Source organism: Ctenocephalides felis, unplaced genomic scaffold (genome assembly GCF_003426905.1).
Source record: "Ctenocephalides felis isolate EL2017-DRISC unplaced genomic scaffold, ASM342690v1 CF-g0.4_SCAFFOLD_03571, whole genome shotgun sequence".
NCBI lineage: Eukaryota > Metazoa > Arthropoda > Insecta > Siphonaptera > Pulicidae > Ctenocephalides > Ctenocephalides felis.
Window position 1 is genome coordinate 68,426,624 of NW_020539725.1, and position 21,745 is coordinate 68,448,368.

Below are 21,745 nucleotides of genomic sequence, written 5' to 3' on the forward strand. Positions count from 1 at the left end.
AAATTAGCAATCGGATTTTTGTGCAAAAACAAAAGTATTTCTTCAAGTAAAAATTAAGATTTTCATCAATCTAATGCACTTTTCATATTTTAAACCAAATAAAAATTTATTTATTTAAATGAGTCAATTTTGGACTCGGAAAACACATATGCAAAATTTATAAAGCCTAACTTTATTTAAATTAATAAAAATAAGCAGTAAAGCAAAGAAGTTTCTTGGTTGAGATGTCAAAAAGTGCCAATAAAATCTAATTATTAAATAATCAAGGAGATTTTATATCTTACAATCACATTTTTTTTATAAAACACTTGGGTCTAAAATTTCACAATTTCTTTGTTATCCACAAATAAAAGAAGTATTAATGGATAGCAAACATTAGTTCAATTGTAATTATTTCCGCTCTTAATAGAGGCGCCACTGACTGTAGCACGTAAATTTACCCTCAGGTGTAATTCAAGATAATTTTATAAAATTGCAAAGATAATCCTGATTCAATTGAATAAATCAAATCGGAACAAAATATATGCGTATATGATATATTTTGAATTGCATCACAAATATGTTATCACAAGAATAAATATTAAAAAAATTCAACTAAAGTAAAAGTATTAGTTCTTTAAAAAGTGTGATAAATGTGGGCACACTGAAGACCCTGAATGCAAAAAAAAACTAAAATTAAGTAAAGTACATTTGTTATAAGTCGACACCCATGTTCTCATCTCAATTGTCAATTCTATTAAAATAATCCAATGCCCCTCTGTCCCTCCAATGGTGTGATTCAGCTGCCGGGATTGAATTCATTCGAGAGGTAACACGATTTTGGGGCCATCCGCCAACCAAGCCAGTGGATGATATCATTTTCATTTGGGGGGTTGGTGTGAGTACTTACAGGAATGAGATTTTGATGACTGCATCACCGAGAGTTGGGGGCGCGTGTATTTGGAAATGGGGGCCACCGGAGTTCGTGTTGATTTGATTCGGGATCATTACAGTGCAATGGAGCACCTTTAGGACACCCCATTTAACACGATCAAACATTAATCTATATTTGAAAAGCGGCGGGGGGGGGGGGAACGATGGTCAAATAATTATGGGGGTCGGGGTAGGAAACTCATTGGTAATGTGTAATGGGAAATATATAGAGTTGATGGGCCAAAATAGTTTGTATAAATATTTGGAGCATATTTATCATTTTGAGTAGAACTAGTTGTTATTTTAAATAATAACGAAAAGTACAGTAGATAAAGAATATCTACTGTACAAATAAATCATTCCTCCCCTTATCGACGTTTATTTTCCCAGTACAAAAAATCCAACTACAAATTCAGGTAATTGCAAACTCTGAAAGTTCAGCATCGAATCATTGTGAAAGTTTAATTAGAAAATGAGTTGCAAAATAAACTCAACTTTATAATAAATAATAGTGTGTGTAGTAGGATAGATACGAGCAATGATTTATCAAGTTTGGACTTTTTCCTGTCAACATAGGAGTTGATAAATATGTTACATAGTGGTTCCATTGTGTCTGCTGATGAAGTTTTGTAATAGTTCTGATGTGTCAAATCGATAATAAAATAAAATTGGGAAGAAGAAAATTGTAATAGAAATATTCGGTTTAGAAATGCGGAAGCTCGAACTCTTAAATGATAATAAATATTTACTTAAGTGTCTATAGTGGATAGCAAAAATCCATATTAAGATGATAATAAAAATCTATTTTTGTACTAAAAATTATAAATAATTCTTTTTGCCTAGCTGGGCGTCTTTTGCATGTAGCCAGTAAGGAATCATTTAATGGACTCTAACAAACTTGACGCCTATAAGTTTAGCATTTTCGCGGATTAATTTTGTCTTTATAATTATACATTTTGTTTCCATTACTTTAATTTCATTTTTATACAAGTATAAAATCCCAGATTATCTATTATTTTATGTAAACATTAAACCGATAAAGTGTCGATTTATGATTCAACGTTCGAAATGTCCTTGTCAAACGCGCGTGGACATCTGACCTATGACCTGATAGAAATAGATGCCAAATTAAAGGAAAAGTATAAGATTTAAGTGTATGTAGAAAAAAATTTTAATTTTAAGAAGCAGTAAACAGTTTAATATAAATATATATTCGATTACGAGACATTATTTACAAGGGTTTTCCCAAGCGCGTCAACATCTGAACTGTGACCCAATAGAGTTAGATCGCAAATTATAAGAAAAAGTATAAGATTTAATAATATTTAAAAAATAATACTGGTAACGTTCAAATTTTAACTGTGACCCAATAGAGTTAGATCCCAAATTATAAGAAAAAGTATAACATTTAATAATATTTAAAAAATAATACTGGTAACGTTCAAATTCTAACTGTGACCCAATAGAGTTAGATCTCAAATTATAAGAAAAAGCATAAGATTTAATAATATTTAAAAAAAAATACTGGTAATTTCAAGAATATTTAAGTTAAAGAGTGAGTGAGTTAAATTTTTGAAAACGGTACATCCGTTTTTGAAAAAACGTCGACAGGTCAACTTTTGGCTAAAAATTCCAATTTTCGTGTCAAACTATGAGAATGATTTGAAACTTCGATAAATCTAAGAAATTACGTTATTCGATTATATTATTTCATTATTTCCCTCGTATTTATTTTTGCCCATCACCCAGTAATTAACTAAAGTTACATCCTTTTATATTACTTACAAACCGATTTGTTTGTTTCTCATTAAGAAACATAAATAGATCAGGAACCGAAATTAAACATTCAGATGGAGTTTTACATTCATTGTTTGCGGCCAACAAACGAATTAAGTTCGAATTGTTTTATTTATGTTTTAATTGAGAAACTTGCAACTTTGCAACTTGCAATTTGTAATGCTCTTTTACAGTAAATGCGAATCGGGAATAATTTTTTTTGGCAACAAAACTTGGTTGTATATAAACTTGGGGGCAAATTCTCAGGTGAAATAGAAATGTTATGGTAACACTATATTACGGGCCTATATACATATGAATTGGTAGTCAAAATTGTCAAAAAGCTATGTATTTGCAGTACAATCAGGCAATTTACATATAAAACTTAACTTCACCCATGTGTTATCAAAGAGACACCAAAAAGTTGCACTTATGACAGAATTGCCATTTGACGTTTGTGCATTTTGTAGAGTAAAATTTATATATTTATGACAAAAAAAATCTGTTATTCAATAAAGTAATACTTAAATTTTTTTTTTAATTTCAGGTGGTTTTCTCGGTGACATAGCCTTACCAGATGTAAAGTACGAAACAGAACTGAACGCCAAAAAAATAAACGAAACTTTGCAGAGAGAATTGGAAAGATTGAAGCAAGAAGTCTTCCATGAAGGTCTACAAGTTGAGGAAGAAGGTCTTCCTGAATTATTCAGAAAAAGGGCTAAGCAACCTGGTTCGGTAGGACCATCTAGGAAGATCAATGATCCTGCCTTGACATCAAGGGTAAGAGATAAAAAATCAGTTTAAGTTATATTGCTTTAATAAAATAATTTAATAAAATTATTTTATTTTCAATGTATTATATGTAAGGAATCTGAAAAAAATTCATATGGCTCTGTTGTAAAGCAAACCTAAATTTTGTTATCAGTTTCTACCACTACCTTCATTGAAATTATTATACAAAGAAATAATTTCTATTTTATAAAAAAACAATTCACGGATTTATTATTTCTTCATCAGTGCCATTCCTCAAAGTGACTACAAATCCAAACTCAATTTACCTCTGACCCTTATCCTTTTCAGGAATCTAAGGCAATTAACATCCGTCCTTACAAAACAATTCACGGATTCAACAATGCAGAAATCTACGTCGCCAATTCTTACACAACTTCCTCTAAAAATAATCGACTGACGTCTTCCACAAAATCAACAAATCAGCAATCGTCGACTAAACCTCCTTCAGAAATCGAAGGAAAAACTATAAATGATTCCAGTGCTCTGGAACAAAATGGTGTTTTGGCAATAAACATGAGCAAGGCAAATCTTTTGAAATTGCAAAATTTGGATCTGATTGTTGGAACCAGAGGACGAGATGTCGAACCTGCTGAAAAAATTGGGAAGGTTCAGAGTAATAGTAGAGAAATCACTGGTAAGGAGAATAACATATTTTATGAAAAAATTATGCCTTCAATCTTGTTAAATCAAAGAGCATTTGTATGTTCTGTAATTGCAAATGTATAAATAGTTTCTCCATTCCAGGTGATGCCAATGGAAATCTTCAACAAAAACGTGAAATCATCATCCAGCCTACGACAGAAACTATTCCTAGGACAACTGAACCAAGAAGATTTAGTGACACAGGCCCTTTGGAAAGACCTGGAGTTTTAACAGCATCCTCAAATGAAAATCAGCCTAGAAAGAGACGTCATGGTACGAGAAGAAGGTTAGACAAATTTTTTCGTCTCAGTAATCTAGTAGGTGGAATAAAATTAAATAACTTGTTCTATAATATAAGGACAAATAGTACAATAAAATTAAAATGTTATGGGAATGTTATGTTATGGGTCTATCTTCGTATGAGTTGGTAGTAACGAATTGTCAAAAAGCTGTCAAAATTTTGCTGTGCAGTCAGGCGTTTTAGATATGAAACCTAGAAAACATACAAATTTCAAAAAATGAAAGTTACCATTATAGAAATATATGTGGGAATCAAGGAGCCTTGGAATTTGATAGAAATGAATATTCATGTCATGACAATTTGTATAGATTTTAATAATGATATATTCTAATACATTTTCATAAAACATAGAAATATCTTTCTATTAATTCTTATATTTCTACGTTATAAAGTAAGGTCTATATTATATAGGTTTTTCACGTAGGGTAAAGTTGCTTAAATCGTACCCAGGTTATTTTTCGTTTGATAATTATAAATTGCGCATTATCTGGTTTCTTTAATTTAATTTGAGTAGATTTAGAAACAATTAGAAAGTTAGCTTTTAGTAAAGTTCTTATTATTATTTTTGACTGAGTTAGGACTAGAATGTAACATTTCTTCCTTCGTTTAAGTATATTTAAAAGGTAGTTCAGGTTATGTCAGAAATTTTAATTACAACCATAGAAATATTTTGCAGCTTAAGTCGTACCTGTGCAAAATTTCTTACTCGTACCGGTTTAATAAATTTTACGACTTTTTTTAAAAATTTACTCAAATTGGATAGCATGAAGTGGATTTTACCTTTAAAGACTGCTATTTGATGAGTAGTTCTATCTCCAATCTTAGCCCCCAAAAATTTTATTTTAAGAACATTTGTTACGTTTAAAATTATTATTTTATTTTATGTATTATTTTGATAATTATTTTTGATTTGGTAACAAATAACTGAGGGGGCGTACATTAATCACGTGATCGATTTTCTAAGGATTTTTGTGTGATTTTTAGTGATGCATGGTTATAATTAAAATTACCCCCTCCCCCACCAAACATTACGTGTATTTTTAGTAACGAGAAAAATTTTAAATATTATTTACACATTTATGATTTTTTTTGAAAATGCTTGGATTTTTTTAAAACAATTGAGGTAAAAAATAAAGAAACGTGATTTCTTACTATACCCCTCCCTTCTCCATGTGATATTTCGTAATTTTTTGTCAAACCCCCCCTTCCCCTAAAAACCTCATGTGATTAATGGACCTAAACCTGATCAAACATAATTTTATATAGTTTTTCAGTTGTAGGTTCGACTTAAGCAACTAGGTGTCTTAACAGTACCGAAAGCACATTTTTGACTTAGAAACCCTATTTTAATAATGTTATTTTTTCAGAAATTCTTATTTTTATTCAACTAAATTAAGATTCAATAAACTCAAAAAAATTTCTTTCAATTTATTTGCATTAAATATTAAAACATTATCTCTTTTGGTGGTACGACTTAAGCAACTGTACTCTAATTTTAACATAATATTCTTCTACTAAGTATATAAATAACATCAAATCTAACCTATAAAACACATAAACATCAATAATTTTATCATTGTGCACTTTTTGATGTGCCATTGATAACACAAACATGAAGTTAGGTTTTATGTGTAAAACGCCTGATCGCACAGCTAATACATAGCTTTCTTGACAGTTTGTTACTACCAACTCATACGAACATATACCCATAATCTAACGTTACCATAACATTTCTATTTTATCAGAGAATTGGCCCTAAATCTACAAATTGTAAATTAATCTTTTTTTTAGTGACCGCAAACCAAAAAAAGAAGAATCAGCCACCGAACCTCTTATCATAGAAGGTGACATCGCAATTTCAGAAACCAGACCAATTCCAAGACGCAAAAATTTGCGAAAAAAACATAAAGACCACTCAAAAAAATTAGGCGTGACACCGGCTTATAAACAAGAACTTAAGACATCCAAAGGCAAAAAACACAAAAACGAAGACCCACTTTTAGGTGAAGATTATGTAATACCAGTGAAGACAAAAGTTGGTAAGAGGAAGAAGAACAGAAATAGGAAAATTGTGCCAATGTCTGAAGATATGCAGAAGAAAGTTGAAGATTTGGAAACTGAGAATAAACAAAAAGTTCAGAAGCAACTGGAGGATGAAATCTTGTTTCAAGATCAACCGTTTTATGAAAACACCAAAGGTATGTAAAATATTAACGTAATTAGCGTAACAATATTATTATGCACTTTCAGTAATGATAAAATGTTTTAAGATTCAGGATCCTCCCAACGTTCCTCTCGTAACCACTTTTTAGAAGACGAAATCCTCTTCGAGGAGCAACCCACTGGTCATAACAAGGATTATCAACAAGAGCATCGAAGGGCCACAAGGGCTGCAACTGCCCGAAAGGAAAGAGTTTGGGACAATGGGGTGATTCCATACGAAATCGATGGAAATTTTAGTGGTCAGCATAAGGCTTTATTTAAACAAGCCATGAGACATTGGGAAAATTTTACTTGCGTTAAATTTGTTGAGAGAAATCCTGTGGAGCATCCTAATTTTATTTTGTTCACTGAACGACCATGCGGGTGAGTAATAGTAATATAGATATACATACATATATATACATATTTATTTACAAATATGCCAATGCCAATTTATAACTCAATTTTTCACATTTATCCCATATCTCATTTTCCATCAACGTCGATTCCAGTATAATCAGTGTACCGATATTCTGACAGCTCATTCATTTAGATTTCCATATCAATTAATCCAAATGCATCATGTACAGACAGATATTTCACATTGCACATTGCACATTTGCAATGGGGAATATACATGCAAACTGATTTAGTTAGCATTTAGGTAGGATAGTGCGCACGCCACTGGAATTGAACGGAAAAATTATGACACGTGTGTCAGATTAATTTGTTATGCTATTTGGTTTGTAGATTTAGTAGATTGTCAGGGGATATATGATAGTGATTATTTTATTTTGGTATTAGTTTATGTGCAAACTAGTAAATAGCGGAATTGTAAATAAAAGTTATACGAAAAATGAATTACGAAACAAACGTTTGTGAATCCTACTTTTGGATGAAAATTTTAAGCATTTTCTGTAAGTTTCTGAAATTATTATCTATTTTCATAGTTAGAAAAAGTAAGCAATTATTTACTTTGTATAGATATTTTGTAGATCTTTCATACCAGACACTTCTGCCTGTCTGAGATGTATACAATTTATATTAAAACTCAAATAATAAAAAAAAGCAATTATGCCAACAATATTTTTCATCTTTTAAAATAATCGATCAAACCCTTATAATATATCATAGAATAATTTGTTTTTTGGAAAATGTTTTAATTGTTTAAAATGTTAATCTCTCTCAGATGTTACGAAATTACAAAATTGAATACAATCAATATTTCAATATACTTTTCTAGAATCTAGGAAATAAGAATGGATCTCTGTGCATATAATCGACACATGGGTATTGTGTAACTGATTTGTTTCTAAGAAGTATTAGACCCATTTAAAATGTTATTATGAAAATTTTTACATATAAATAACTAAATCTCAATTTTTAAGTCGTGATGTTATGTTCATGCAATTATATATAGACAAAATATGCCACTAAGTTAAAATTTATCCTCGGTATCCCCGAAAATTTAATTAAATCTTCGAAGAAATTTTTACCTTCCCGAAGGAGAATATTGTTTTTTTTTAAAAAAAAAAAAATCCATTTGCTAATTTTAAGTATTTAAGATATTTGAAGTTATTCTGAATAAAATGAAATTTGGGAAAAGTATGTTTGTGTGTGTGTGTGAGCCGATTTTAACCCTTCATCGTCGATTTCTCAAAAACAGATTGATCAATTTCAAAAAATTAAAAGCCATTCGACGTAACTCAATAAGGACTAACGCAGGTCAGTTTTGTTTGACGATCAGCCAAGTCGTTTTTTTGTAATTAGCAAGAAAGTGTAAAAATTTTCGTCCACGATTAGATTCACAATCTTGAATCGATTTCAAAAAAATTCAAAAACTTGAAAAACTTTAAAAATTTGAAGGATATTGGTTGAGAATCGCGTTGATCATTTTTTGATAAATGATCTACCGGGCCGTTTTCTTATAATTAATTGTTGAGAAATTTTTTTTTCTATGAAACTTTTTATGTTTATAGATATCATGGTCCTACAGAACATAATAAAATATTACGATCCTACAATAAGCCCTTTATTTTTAAAAAATCGTCAAGTTTAAAAAAATTGATGGTGTAATTTTGTATCAAGAGTCGCTTTTGAGATTTGATAGGTCAAAGTTTTAAATTCACAAATTTAGATTCCATTAGAATAAACTCGATAAGAAGAAGCGCGATTAGGTTTGCGAAAAGATCGGCCAAACCATTTCTTTGGAATTAGCAAAAAATTAAATGAGCTAAAAAGCAGTCTATAAAACTTTATAGTCGTGTAAAAAAAGTCACCAATAATTATAATATAAAGGACTACGTACATGATGTATGTAATCGTGTCATTATCTTATTCTTATAGCATATGCTTAATATTTCACAAAATAATTTATTAAGTTTCTTAAAAAAATGTTTCGACGTTTGTAATAAAATTAAACATGAAGATAAAGTTCATGCACTGAACAGTCCTACGAAAATTAGTTGAATTATATAAATTCAATAAAATTTTGAATAATTAGTTGCAATTTTCGAACAAACAAGTTACTTACAGCCTGTTTTCCAAATCTATCTATTAATGTCCACCACCATCCCTGCTCTATATCTATTTTAAGCTTCGAAAATACATTTATCTTCGCTTATCCTCATGGCAAAACTAAACTATGTGCTTTCCGATATGACTATGAAGGAGGAGAGTAAGAGAGTTGGAAGTTTGGAGTTGGGAGTTGGCGTAGTTTTCAACTTTTTGTTTACCTAGAAATCGCTCCGACACGTTTATAGGTCAATCGTCTCAGAGGCAACCAATTTCCTGAATGACTCGCCGGTATATGTGTTCTATGGGGTTGATGTATGGCCTCGTATTTCATACACGACTGTGACATGTTGTTATTTGATTTCCATGAACGAGGGAAAAGCGTTTTATACGAGTGTTTTTGTTGCATAAATATATGAACTATATGAAATATATGAACCTTGTATTTATTAAAATCCTATGAAACTAATGGGGTGGGTGGCATCGTGCTTTAAGGCAAATTGCTGGAACTTCCATCTCTTTCTTCCATTTTTTTCCAAAATCAATTATTTTGTTAACACAAGCAGAAAGTTCTTTGAATCAATTAAATCGGACGCTTAGTTCCCTCAAAAACTAGCATTTTTTGTACATTTAGCTCCGTATCTTCGAAATGGCTGCGCCTGCCTTTGCTAAAAACTAATAACCACTTCTCCCAATCATTACTAATTGAATGTTTTTTAGTTCATTCAAATCGGATGCTCCGTTCTCTCAAAAACTCGATTTCTATTTTCTGCGCTCTTTGCTCCGTATCTCCGTAACGGCTGGACCTGCCTTTGCCAAAAACTAATCAGCACATCTCCTTATCAATAGGATCAAATGTTTTTTGAACCATTCAAATCGGTTGATCCGTACGCCCGAAAAGGTGGACGAAAAATTGTATCCATACATACATACATACACATACACACACACATCCATTTTTTCTGAAGTATGCCAAAATGTTCAAAAACCTTCAAAACGTTGAGAAATGTAAAAATTTTCAATTCCGATTTTTGGCCCATTACAATAACTTACCCTACGGGAATTTATATTATATTATATTTGGCATTCGTTACGAAAATCTAAATTTTTCAAAAATCTTTTTTTTTTCAATTTTCAAAAAATTATAAAGTTTAAAAAAAAAAAAAAATCTCGGTTCGGAAAGTTCCAGCAATTTGCCTTGAGGCACAATGCTTTGTACCACTCTAGTTTGAAGTTTGTAGTTTTATTAAGTATTCCATAAATCCTTGACCATATCTGTTACATATGTTGTTATGATAGTTTGTTCACATCGAGAAAAATGATTGATTTTTATGATGTTTTCGAGAACACAAAACTTTCATTCTATGAAGTCGATCGCCAAAATATTTGCATAATTGTTATAATAAATCATACTTCTAACCAACTATATACTCAATCAAAAACAAAAGTAATAAAAACATTATATCTATATTCCTAATAATTTATATCTATTTTTTCAGATGTTGTTCCTTCGTGGGAAAACGCGGAAATGGACCACAAGCAATTTCCATTGGTAAAAATTGCGACAAATTTGGTATAGTTGTTCATGAATTGGGTCATGTTGTTGGATTTTGGCACGAACACACCAGGCCTGATAGGGAAAATCACGTCCAGATCGTTAGAGAAAATATTATGTCAGGTAAATAAAATAGATATATTTGAAAAATGTCCTGATTGTTAATAGAACGATTTAGCTTCAAATCATTCAAATAGTTGGAAAATTTTGAATAAATCTTGGTTCAAATAAATTAATCCTAGACTTAAATATCAATCACAAACGTGCTTCTAAAATTATGAAGCAATTATTATGATTAGGTTTTCCTGTTTAAAACGTGTCGGCACCCTTTCTCATAGGATTAAGTACAATATCAGTTTCCTAAATATGCACTACAAAGGGCATACCAGTTTTTAGTGCCTATATCATTACCTTTGTTATTTAAATTTCAACAACTCATTCTTTATCTAGTCTTAAAAAATATCGACCCCGAAATAAATGGGCAGTTTATTAGTATATTTCTCAATGTAATCTGATTTTTCCTTTCTAGGTCAAGAATACAACTTCAACAAACTGACAGACGAAGAAGTGAATTCTCTAGGTCTTCCCTACGATTACGATTCCATAATGCATTATGCCAGAAATACATTTTCTAAAGGAACTTATTTGGACACTATTTTGCCTATTGAATCTGCTTTGAATAATAGGAAGAAACCAGAAATTGGACAAAGATTGAGACTCAGTGAAGGAGATATTGCACAGACTAATTTGCTTTATAAATGTCCAAGTAAGTATGATAAAAGATACAGAAATAAAGTTAGGAAACTTTACAGATCAGAACTTATGAAATTATCTAGGAATCTAAATATGTATATATTATATAAAGGGAGGGCCGGTTTGACAAAAAATCACAAAATATCACATGGGGAAGGGAGAGGTCTAGTAAGATATCACGTGTATCTATTTTTTACCTGAATTTTCTTCTAAAAATCCAAACATTTTCAAAAAAAAAAATCAACAATTTTACTTTTTTTTCGTAACTGAAAATGCACGTGATGTTTGGTAGAAAAGAGGGGGGGGGGGCGTAATTTTAATATCACCACGTGGATGGGAGGGTCCAAAAATTCTCAAAAATCGATCACGTGATTAACTTTTTTCATTATAATTTATTTTTGTTAATCAATCACGTGATAAATGGACGCAATTCTATAATTTGATAATTTTTATAATTCAACTGTTCAATATAGGCCTATAATATTTTAGTATGTTATTTTGGACTACAAAACGCATCGTAATACAAAGTTTCATCAAAGAATTTATTTTCAATATTTAATTACGAAGAAACGTCCCGACCAATTTTCACCAAAAACTAATCAGCACGAATCCCAACCAATATCTTTCGAACAGTTTTTGAATTTTTGAAATCGATTCAAAATTGTGGCTTAAAACGCGGTGGAATTTTTTTACATTGTTTTGCTGATCACAAAGAAACGGCTTAACCGATCGTCGCACAAAACTGATCAACGATGGTCTTTGTCGAGATACCTCAAATGGAATTTAAATTTATGAAATCGGGCCAGCCGTTTTTGAAAAAAATTGTCGGCGAAGTCAAAAATCGATTCAAAATTGTGAAATTTTTTACATTATTTTGTTGATCACAAAGAAATGGCGATCGTCGCACAGAACTGACCAATGGTAATCTTTATCCATCTAAGACTTTTGGCATTCAAAATTTTGCCTACGCTAATTTATATTTCAAATTTGGTCCCCTTCGATTCAGAATGACTGAAAACGTCGAGAATACAGAAAATACAAAGTTAGTAAATTGGGAAGATAAAATAAAACAAAAATCCATTTAAGACTTTTCACATTCAAAATTTTGCCTACTCCAATTTATTTATTAAAGAAATATGAATATCCTTGTCCAAATATTTTTACACTTGAAAATCCGTATTGTGCCAATGAATAATTTGAACCAAATTTACATTCTTGGTTTTAGGAGATTTTCCATTCCATATATTGATGTCACTGATATTTAAAGTTTTTACATTCAAGATTTTTCCAATGTCAAAATATACTGAACCGATTACATATCCTAATTTGCATTTGCGTCGAAAAGTTCAACGTCCAACTTCATTTCAACTTCCTCACATTAAATATTGAGCATTAATTGTTATTCATAAAACTTTCTTTTATCTTAAGTCTTTCTCTTATTACGTATTTTTTATAATTTCCAGGTTGTGGTCAAACTTTGCAAGAAAATGCAGCAGCTTTCACTTCACCTTCATATCCAATTCACCTGAACCCACCAGGAGTCGATCAGCAACGCTGCGAGTGGCGGATTACTGCAACTCATGGTGAAAGAATTGTCCTGAACGTTACTGATTTAGACGTATTCAAATCAGACAATTGCAGAACTGACTATTTGGAAATACGAGACGGGTAAGAAAATAATAATAAATGTTTTAAATCATTCTCATCAATGTTCACTCCTTTCTTAGGTTCAAGTGTTACTTTTTACCCCAATCACATTTAAGTTATACTAGGGGCTATGTCATTAGAAACTGTAGAATCTAATTTCTAATTGAATAGTGTATACTAAAAAAATATATTCAGGTATCGTAAAGTAAAAAACAGTGCTCAAAACCAAAAAAACTAACAACGAAAAAAATACCTCTTAAAAAATTAACAACGTGGCATATAATTTTGTGATAGCGCTGTCGCCCAATTTAATTTACCCTTTATTATGAAATAGTTTTGTATAATAGACTTACAAAAGTTTTTTTTTTTCAGTTACTATTACAAGTCACCACCTTTGGGAAGATTTTGTGGAAGTGGAAGAATAACAGATGCAGTTGTGTCAACTGGAAGCAGAATGCTGGTGACTTATGTAACATCACAGAAACAGAACGGACATCGAGGATTTAGTGCCAGTTATGAAGGTAAAATATTCATAAAACAATCTGACAAGAAATTTGATTGATTGATTTATATTTCTGTTATTTTTATCCAGCTCTCTGTGGTGGAGAACTAGACCTAGATGCTGGTGGTCATTTAGAATCTCCAAATTATCCAGAAGATTACCAACCAAGTAAGGAATGCGTTTGGAGACTTACAGTTCCAGAAGACTATCAAGTAAGTAGTAATTTTAGGCATAAAGTTCTACCAATTTTTCATCTGATATTAATTATGGTAATGTGATTTTTAGGTAGCTCTCAAGTTCCAGTCATTTGAAGTAGAAAATCATGATAATTGTGTATATGATTATGTGGAAGTTCGTGATGGACATGCTTTGGATAGTAGACTTATTGGAGTCTTTTGTGGATATCGTGTACCACCAGATATTAGGTAAAGAAAAAACGTGTATTAGCACTGCTAATATAGATTAGAATATTAGAATGCCATAAATCAGTACCAGGTTTTTTTAAAATTAAAATGCGAATAAGACAAATGAAAAATGGTTTGAGATAATTCATGAACTTTAAGAATAATTTAAAACTCGGGCAACTGTTTTCGGAAGCAGCAATTTTTTATTTACTCACTAAAATGCAGAAACCAAGAGTTTTTTTTTTTGGTTTTTAGTTAGTTGATAGTAGATGATGTAATTTATAAATTAGTGTTAATAATAACTGTTTGATAATAATGTGATAAGTAGTTATAGGTATATTTTGTAAAAAGAGTTGACGTAGTAAACTTTAGAACTTTTACGGTAGAAGTAATTCGACAGTTTTCAGTAATATAAACAACATAATTGGTATTATGTAAGATGTGAGTCGAATTAAATAATAAAATTTTCAATTACTTTCAGGTCAACTTCTAATAAACTTTTGGTGAAATTCGTTTCGGACAGTTCAGTTCAAAAAGCTGGATTTTCTGCTATTTTCATGAAGGAGTACGATGAATGTGAACAGGTAAATAAAATCAAGAAGTTTTACTTCAAAAAAATATGATTAAAATTATTTCAATGAACTATTAAATATTAATTCTAAGTAAATTCACTAAATTTTTTTTTAGGTCGACCATGGTTGTCAACATGAATGTATCAATACTCTAGGATCATATGAATGTTCTTGCAATATTGGTTTTGAATTGCATTCTGATGGAAAAACTTGTGAAGGTAATTATAAAATTATTTGAAGAAAAATCTGAGTTGGAATATAATATTTGAATCCATATTTTCATCAAATTTAGAATAATTACTAAGGTTTGAAAATAAATATATAAATATATTAATAGATCCGTAAAACAAACTAATATAATTCAATGACACCAAATAAAGAACTTGATTAATATATTAAAAAATTGCTTATAATTGATTTAACTATTTAAGAGCTTGTAGAATATACTTCTCGTCATAATACTTTTTTTTATAAATTGGGAAACTTTCCATCGAAAATCAAGTTTATTTTATGAGGATTTATTTTATTATAAATGTTATAAATGCTCCAACATATTTCATTAAAATCATTTTAATGAATGTGTATGAAATTTAAATGCAAAGTGCGTTCGTAAATTTGAATTTCTTCGGTATAATTATATTGTTTTTTATAATTAAATTAGAGGCTGTTACTGTGCAATTGACCCATATAATGTTTTTAATTAATCAGACCTTCTTGGAGAGCGTTAAATTAGTATCAAGGAAAATTAAAATTGCGAAGTAAAAATATAAATAAGAATATATATGTATAAATATATATACCTGCTCTTTATATTTCTGTTTCCCTTACATCTTCTTTTTCCACACCCAATACTTTGCAATTTAATAAAAATAACTATCATTACAATTTCCACAAAGCGGATTATCTTAATCTTTACAGGGAAATTTTAAATACATCGTGGAGTTCTTTGTATACATGTTCTGACATTAATGATGCATGTGATCTTTTTTACGCTACAATTTATAGCTTATTAGATAAATTTGTTCCTAAAACAAAGAAATTTTCTTCCAATAAATTTAAGCCTTGGTTTAATTCTGATATTATTAGAAACCTCCGTATGAAGAAATACTATCATAATAAATACAAGTTAACCAATATCACTTTCTATTATGAAAATTTTAATTGTACAGGAAATTAATAAAAATACTTATGAAAGATGCCTATAATTCATATATTATTGACGTTGAAAATTCTCTATCGCTTAATCCTAAATATTTTGGTCTTTTTTGCGTAATAAAACTGCTTCTAATATTATTCCTAATAGATTGTGCTATCTAGACAAATATTATGATTCTCCTGATGCTATTGTTGATGCATTTAATTCTTACTTTATTAGTGTTTATCAGCCTAAACTTGACATACCCATTTTATTTGATCATAATGATAGAATCATGATTGATATAGGTGAAATTGATTCTAGTACTGTGCAACATGCAATTGCAAGTTTTAAGAACTCCAAAATATTTGGTTTCGATGGTATTCCATCTTTCTTTATACGTGATTGCTCATCTACTCTATCTGATCCACTTGCATTTTTATTTAATCTATCTTTGCGTACAAACACTTTTCCAAATTGTTGGAAAATTGCACGATTAGTTCCAACTTTTAAACAAGGTGTTACATCAAACATTACTAATTACAGGCCGATATCATTATTATCAAACTTTGCTAAGGTATTTGAAAAAATTATTTATAGAGAACTAATTCCTTCTGTTAGAACTTTAATTTCTATTAATCAACATGGTTTCATGCCTGCCCGTTCAACGATAACAAATTTAATTTGTATTAAACAATATATAGCTGAGAATCTTGACATCAATGGACAAGTTGACGTTATTTACACTGATTTCAGTAAAGCTTTTGATAAAATTGATCATAACATTCTCCTTACTAAATTATCTAAGATTGGTCTTAATTCTTCACTTATTCACTTTTTCAAAAGTTATCTTCATAATCGCAAGCAGTTTGTCTTTCTTAATGGATTCTTGAGCAAGATTGAAAATATTAGTTCAGGAGTTCCTCAGGGATCCATTCTTGGTCCACTATTATTTATTATTTTTATTAATGACATTTCTGATACTATTACCTGTCCACATTTATTATTTGCAGATGATCTGAAACTATATCTCAAAATAAATTCTATTGATGACTGCTTATTATTACAGTCTCAACTTGACCTTTTCCAATCTTGGTGTATCTATAACAAATTACATCTAAATATATCAAAGTGCAAGATTCTTAGTTTTACACATAAGCGCGTTCCAATACTTTTTGATTATAAAATTTCTAACACCAGCATTGATAGATGTAATAAAATTTCCGATTTAGGTGTTCTATTTGATTCTGGTTTGTTTTTCACAGATCATGTTACTGATATTTGCAATAGAGCACATCAATCTTTAGGTTTGATACTAAGAAATTGTAAACAATTTAAGTCTACCAATGCACTTCTTTGCATGTACTATTCTATTGTACGTTCAAAATTAGAATGCGGTTCGATTATTTGGTATCCTCATCATATCAACAACTCTGATGCGATAGAGAAGGTTCAGCGAAAATTTCTGAAATACCTTTATTATAAAACATATAAAATTTACCCTGAACGTGGCTTTGACCACAACACTTTACTAAAAGAATTTGGTATTCCTTCCTTTGCCTCACGTCGATTTATCTGTACAATTATGTTCTTATTTAAGCTTTGCAATAATTCTATAGACTGTCCTCTTATTCTCAATCAACTATCCTTTAATGTTCCAAGGCTATCTTCGCGTTCACAATTATTTTTCAATTATCCCACCCCTAAATCTAATTCTCTCTTAAATTCGCCAATTTTACTAATGTCCTCTAACTTTAACTTAATTAATAATGAAATAGACATTCACAACACATCACCTAATCAAATAATCTCCATCTGCACAAGTTAATCTTTTTATTTTCTTTCAAATATCTTATTATTTTCTGTTTATAAATATTATTGTTACATTCTGCATTATATGAAATTTTATCTTAGCATTTTATGTTACTAACTATATATTGTAATTTTGTGTATATTTTAATTGTTATTCATTATGTCAAATAATTGTATTTTTCAGTCCTCTTGGAGAAATCTGTGGGCTATATATTTAAATAAATAAATAAATAAATAAATAAATATATATATATATATATATATATACATATTAACAATCTTTTATACTTGCAATTGCAATTTCGCAAAATAAACTCTACATATTTAATAAATTTTTTTTAGAACAATTTAGAGTTGATACAATTAGATTTAAAAGATAAGAAAATGAGTTAAGAAGTTAATTAAAAAAAATTATTTAGAGTTCCAAGATAATAATAATTAATAAAGATTTAGAATTAATACAATTAGATTTAAAAAGGCTAATAAGATGAGTATGTTTTAAAAAATAACACAATTAATACTCGAGAGTTTCAGAGTAATTTCATGTTTTAATAAAACCACGATGGAAAATATGACACTTAATACACTTTAATAAGTATGTCACGTTAATAAGTAAATTTAAATGTGTTATTCCTAAACGTAAAAAGATTCATATGTTAAAGACATAAATTGTGTCGGTTTTAACCCACAAAATTTATGGAATAAAATTTTTTAATAGTGTATTGGACAATTCACATACAAATTATCAAAATTCTCAATGCACATAATATCTACATGACACTAATTATTTAAAATCAAAATTCAATATTTATTTCAGATGCTTGTGGTGGAATTTTCGATTCGGCCAATGGTACCATAACGTCACCATCTTTTCCAGAAATGTACCCATCAAGCAAAAGTTGTGCTTGGGAAATTTTAGCACCACCTCAATATAGGATTACACTGAATTTTACGCATTTTGATTTGGAGGGGAATAACGTGTACCAGCAGGTAAATATAAAAATATCTAGTATTTTCATAAACCAAGTTTCAGAGTAATAAACGCTTCATTTCCATCCTATTATATAAATTGGACATATTTTTTTCAGCCAGATATAAATATCTAGTATCGAAGATCCTAGTGTTCCTAAGAAGTCTCCCATCTCAGTACTATCCATATGACTTATATCTTGAAATTTTTTTTCCCAGGAATGCGAATACGACAGTTTAACTGTACACAGCAAAATGGGTGAAGACATTTACAAAAAACATGGAATTTTTTGCGGATCTCGAATGCCACCGATGGTGACATCAGAAAAAAATGCCATGAGAATCGAATTCACATCTGACAATAGTGTGCAAAAATCAGGATTTGCTGCTGTCTTCTTCACAGGTAAAATAATGGTCACATATATGTACAAAATTCAATTTTACCAAAAGTTGTCATTATTATTTTTTTAATTAGATAAGGATGAGTGTGCGACCAACAACGGAGGATGTCAGCACGAATGTAGAAATACAGTAGGATCTTATGTTTGCTCCTGTCATAATGGATTTACTCTTCATGATAATAGACATGATTGCAAGGAAGGAGGTTGTAAATATGAAATTACTGCACCAACAGGCAACATTTATAGGTAAAAAAACTCTATGGAATTCAATGTAATTGATAGTTCACTACCAAATTAGAGATTGTAGTAGTTCTTAGTAGAGATTGTAATGAAACAATTATTATTTAATCTAAAAGTTGACATATTTTGAAAAGTTCAATTCTGGCCAAAGCAATTGTTTTGACTAATTTATTCCAATTGAAGATTAAATTTTGTGTTAACAATATTTTCGATTTCAGTCCAAATTATCCAGATTTGTACCCAGCTCGGAAGGACTGCGTTTGGCACTTTACAACTACACCAGGACATCGCATCAGATTGCTGTTCAATCGCTTCGAATTGGAACCTCATCAGGTAACACTAATTCATTTCTTCAGACTTATTTTATGAATTTTTAACAATTTATTTAAGTGAGTCAAATACTAATATACTTAATCCAGAATAATAAATAAGAGTAATAGAGAAGAGTCTATTTCTCTAGAGTCTATCTATTTTTTGTTTCTTTACAAATTTGATTTTTTTTTTCAGGAATGTGCATATGACCATGTCGCTATCTACGATGGACCAGGACCTGATAGTACAACCTTAGGAAGATTTTGTGGATCCAAATTACCACATGCTGTGTTAGCAAATTCTAATCAAATGTACATGGTATTTAAATCGGATCAGTCTGTCCAAAGGGTTGGATTCTCTGCTACACATTCCACAGGTAATTATTTTATTTAGACTAGTTGTAAGTGGCATTTTGCCTTAAGACAAGTTACATGAACTTGTGTAAATAATCGACTTAATCGGTAAAAAATTAATATAATAATTTTTAAGTGATTTATAAGTATACCGAGCCAATTTTGAACAAAATTTTTATTACACATTTTTGAAAAACAAACACGTTCCAAATACATATACGGAGTGTTTAGAAAAAGCGAGGCCAAATTTTCCAAATTTTAATGAATTTTTATAATTAAACCATTATTCGTAGAACTATAATATTTTAGTATGTTCATAAAGACCAGGTACTCTATCTCTATATAAAGATTCATTAAAATAGTCAATATATTCTTTTCAATAACCAACAATGTTTAAAACTAATGAGCACAATTTCCCAATAATATATTTCAAATAGTTTTTAAATTTTCAAAATCGATTCAGATTTTTTGGTTAAAACGTGGACGAAAATTCTTGCATATTTGTGCTACATCGAAAGAACCGGCTTAGCTGATCGTAAAAAAAACTAGCCAATGCGAGTGCTTCTGAAGTTTCATCGAATGGTTTTTAAAATTTTGAAATCGATTCAGCAGCTTTTGAGAAATGACTAATTTTGACTGACTCTGTTCATTTTTTCAAACTTTGATGAATTTTTAAAATTAAACGACTTGTAGTAAGATCGTAATATTTTAGTATGTTCTATAGGACCATAATGTCTATCGCCAAAAAAAGTTTAATAAAAATCGTCGAAAAAAAAATCAACAGTTAATTACATAAAAACGGCCCGGCAAAACATTACCAGAAATTAATCAGTATGATTCCCAACCAACATCTTACGAACGGTTTTTGAATTTTCAAAATCGATTCAGAATTGCGGGCCAAAACGTGGACGAATTTTTTTTTAGCAAATCGCAAAGAAACGGCTTGGCTGATAGTCGCGCAAAATTGATAAACACTAGTCCTCATTAAGATGTATCGAATGGCTTTTACATTTTTTAAATCAGTCCAGCCGTTTTTGAGAAAACGTCGATTTACGGCAAAAAATCTGTTCACACACACATACTTTTTCCAAATTTGGTCTCATTCGATTCGAAAGGCTTAAAACGTCGAGAAAATATAAAATTAGCAATTCGCATTCTTTACCAAAAACTCTCTCAAACTCTCTCAAAATTAATTTCAGAAATAGTTAACATCCAAATTTGAATACTATAGCATTCATTTCATTCTTTATTACATTGAAAATGAATGAACATTTTTCAAATTTGGTCTCAATCGATTCAGAATGACTTGAAACGTCAAGAAAACATAAAACTAAGCTATTATTACTTCTGAAATTTAATAAAAAAATTATATTTCCAGCTTGCGGCGGGCATTTACAAGTGACATCTGAAGTAAAACATCTTTACTCTCACGCCAAGTACGGTGACCACGACTACGCAAATAGAGCAGATTGCGAATGGACTTTAGAAGCACCCATTGGCAAAAGTGTGCAACTAAATTTCTTACGTTTCGATTTGGAAGACGAACGCCAATGTGCTTATGACTTTGTTGAAGTTTTTAATGGATTGGACGATAATGCTGCATCATCATTTGGAAAATTCTGCGGCAAACGGTAAGCAATGATAAATGAAAATTTAACACAATCTAAGCGGGGCGGGTAAAAATACCCGTTGGAATGTTCAAATAACTTCAAATTTTCATTTCATATTTTCTTATTTTTTTTACAGACTCCATCAGAAATAATTTCAGGAAATGAAGCCCTCCTAATTCGTTTCCATACAGACGACACAATGGTTCTCAAAGGTTTCTCAGCTTCTTACGTTGCAGTTGAACCGGTCGGTGGAATTTTCACCGACGAATATGCAACATCAAGAAGTTACAATGAAATATTAATAGTAACAACAACAATCATCATACAATAACATTGAAGAA

General features: G+C 30.2%; 1 pseudogene; it reads left to right on the top strand.

The window, feature by feature from the left end:
• The first annotated feature begins 945 nt into the window (after positions 1-945).
• On the top strand, positions 946-21,735 carry LOC113386620 (annotated as a pseudogene).
• Positions 21,736-21,745: the final 10 nt, after the last annotated feature.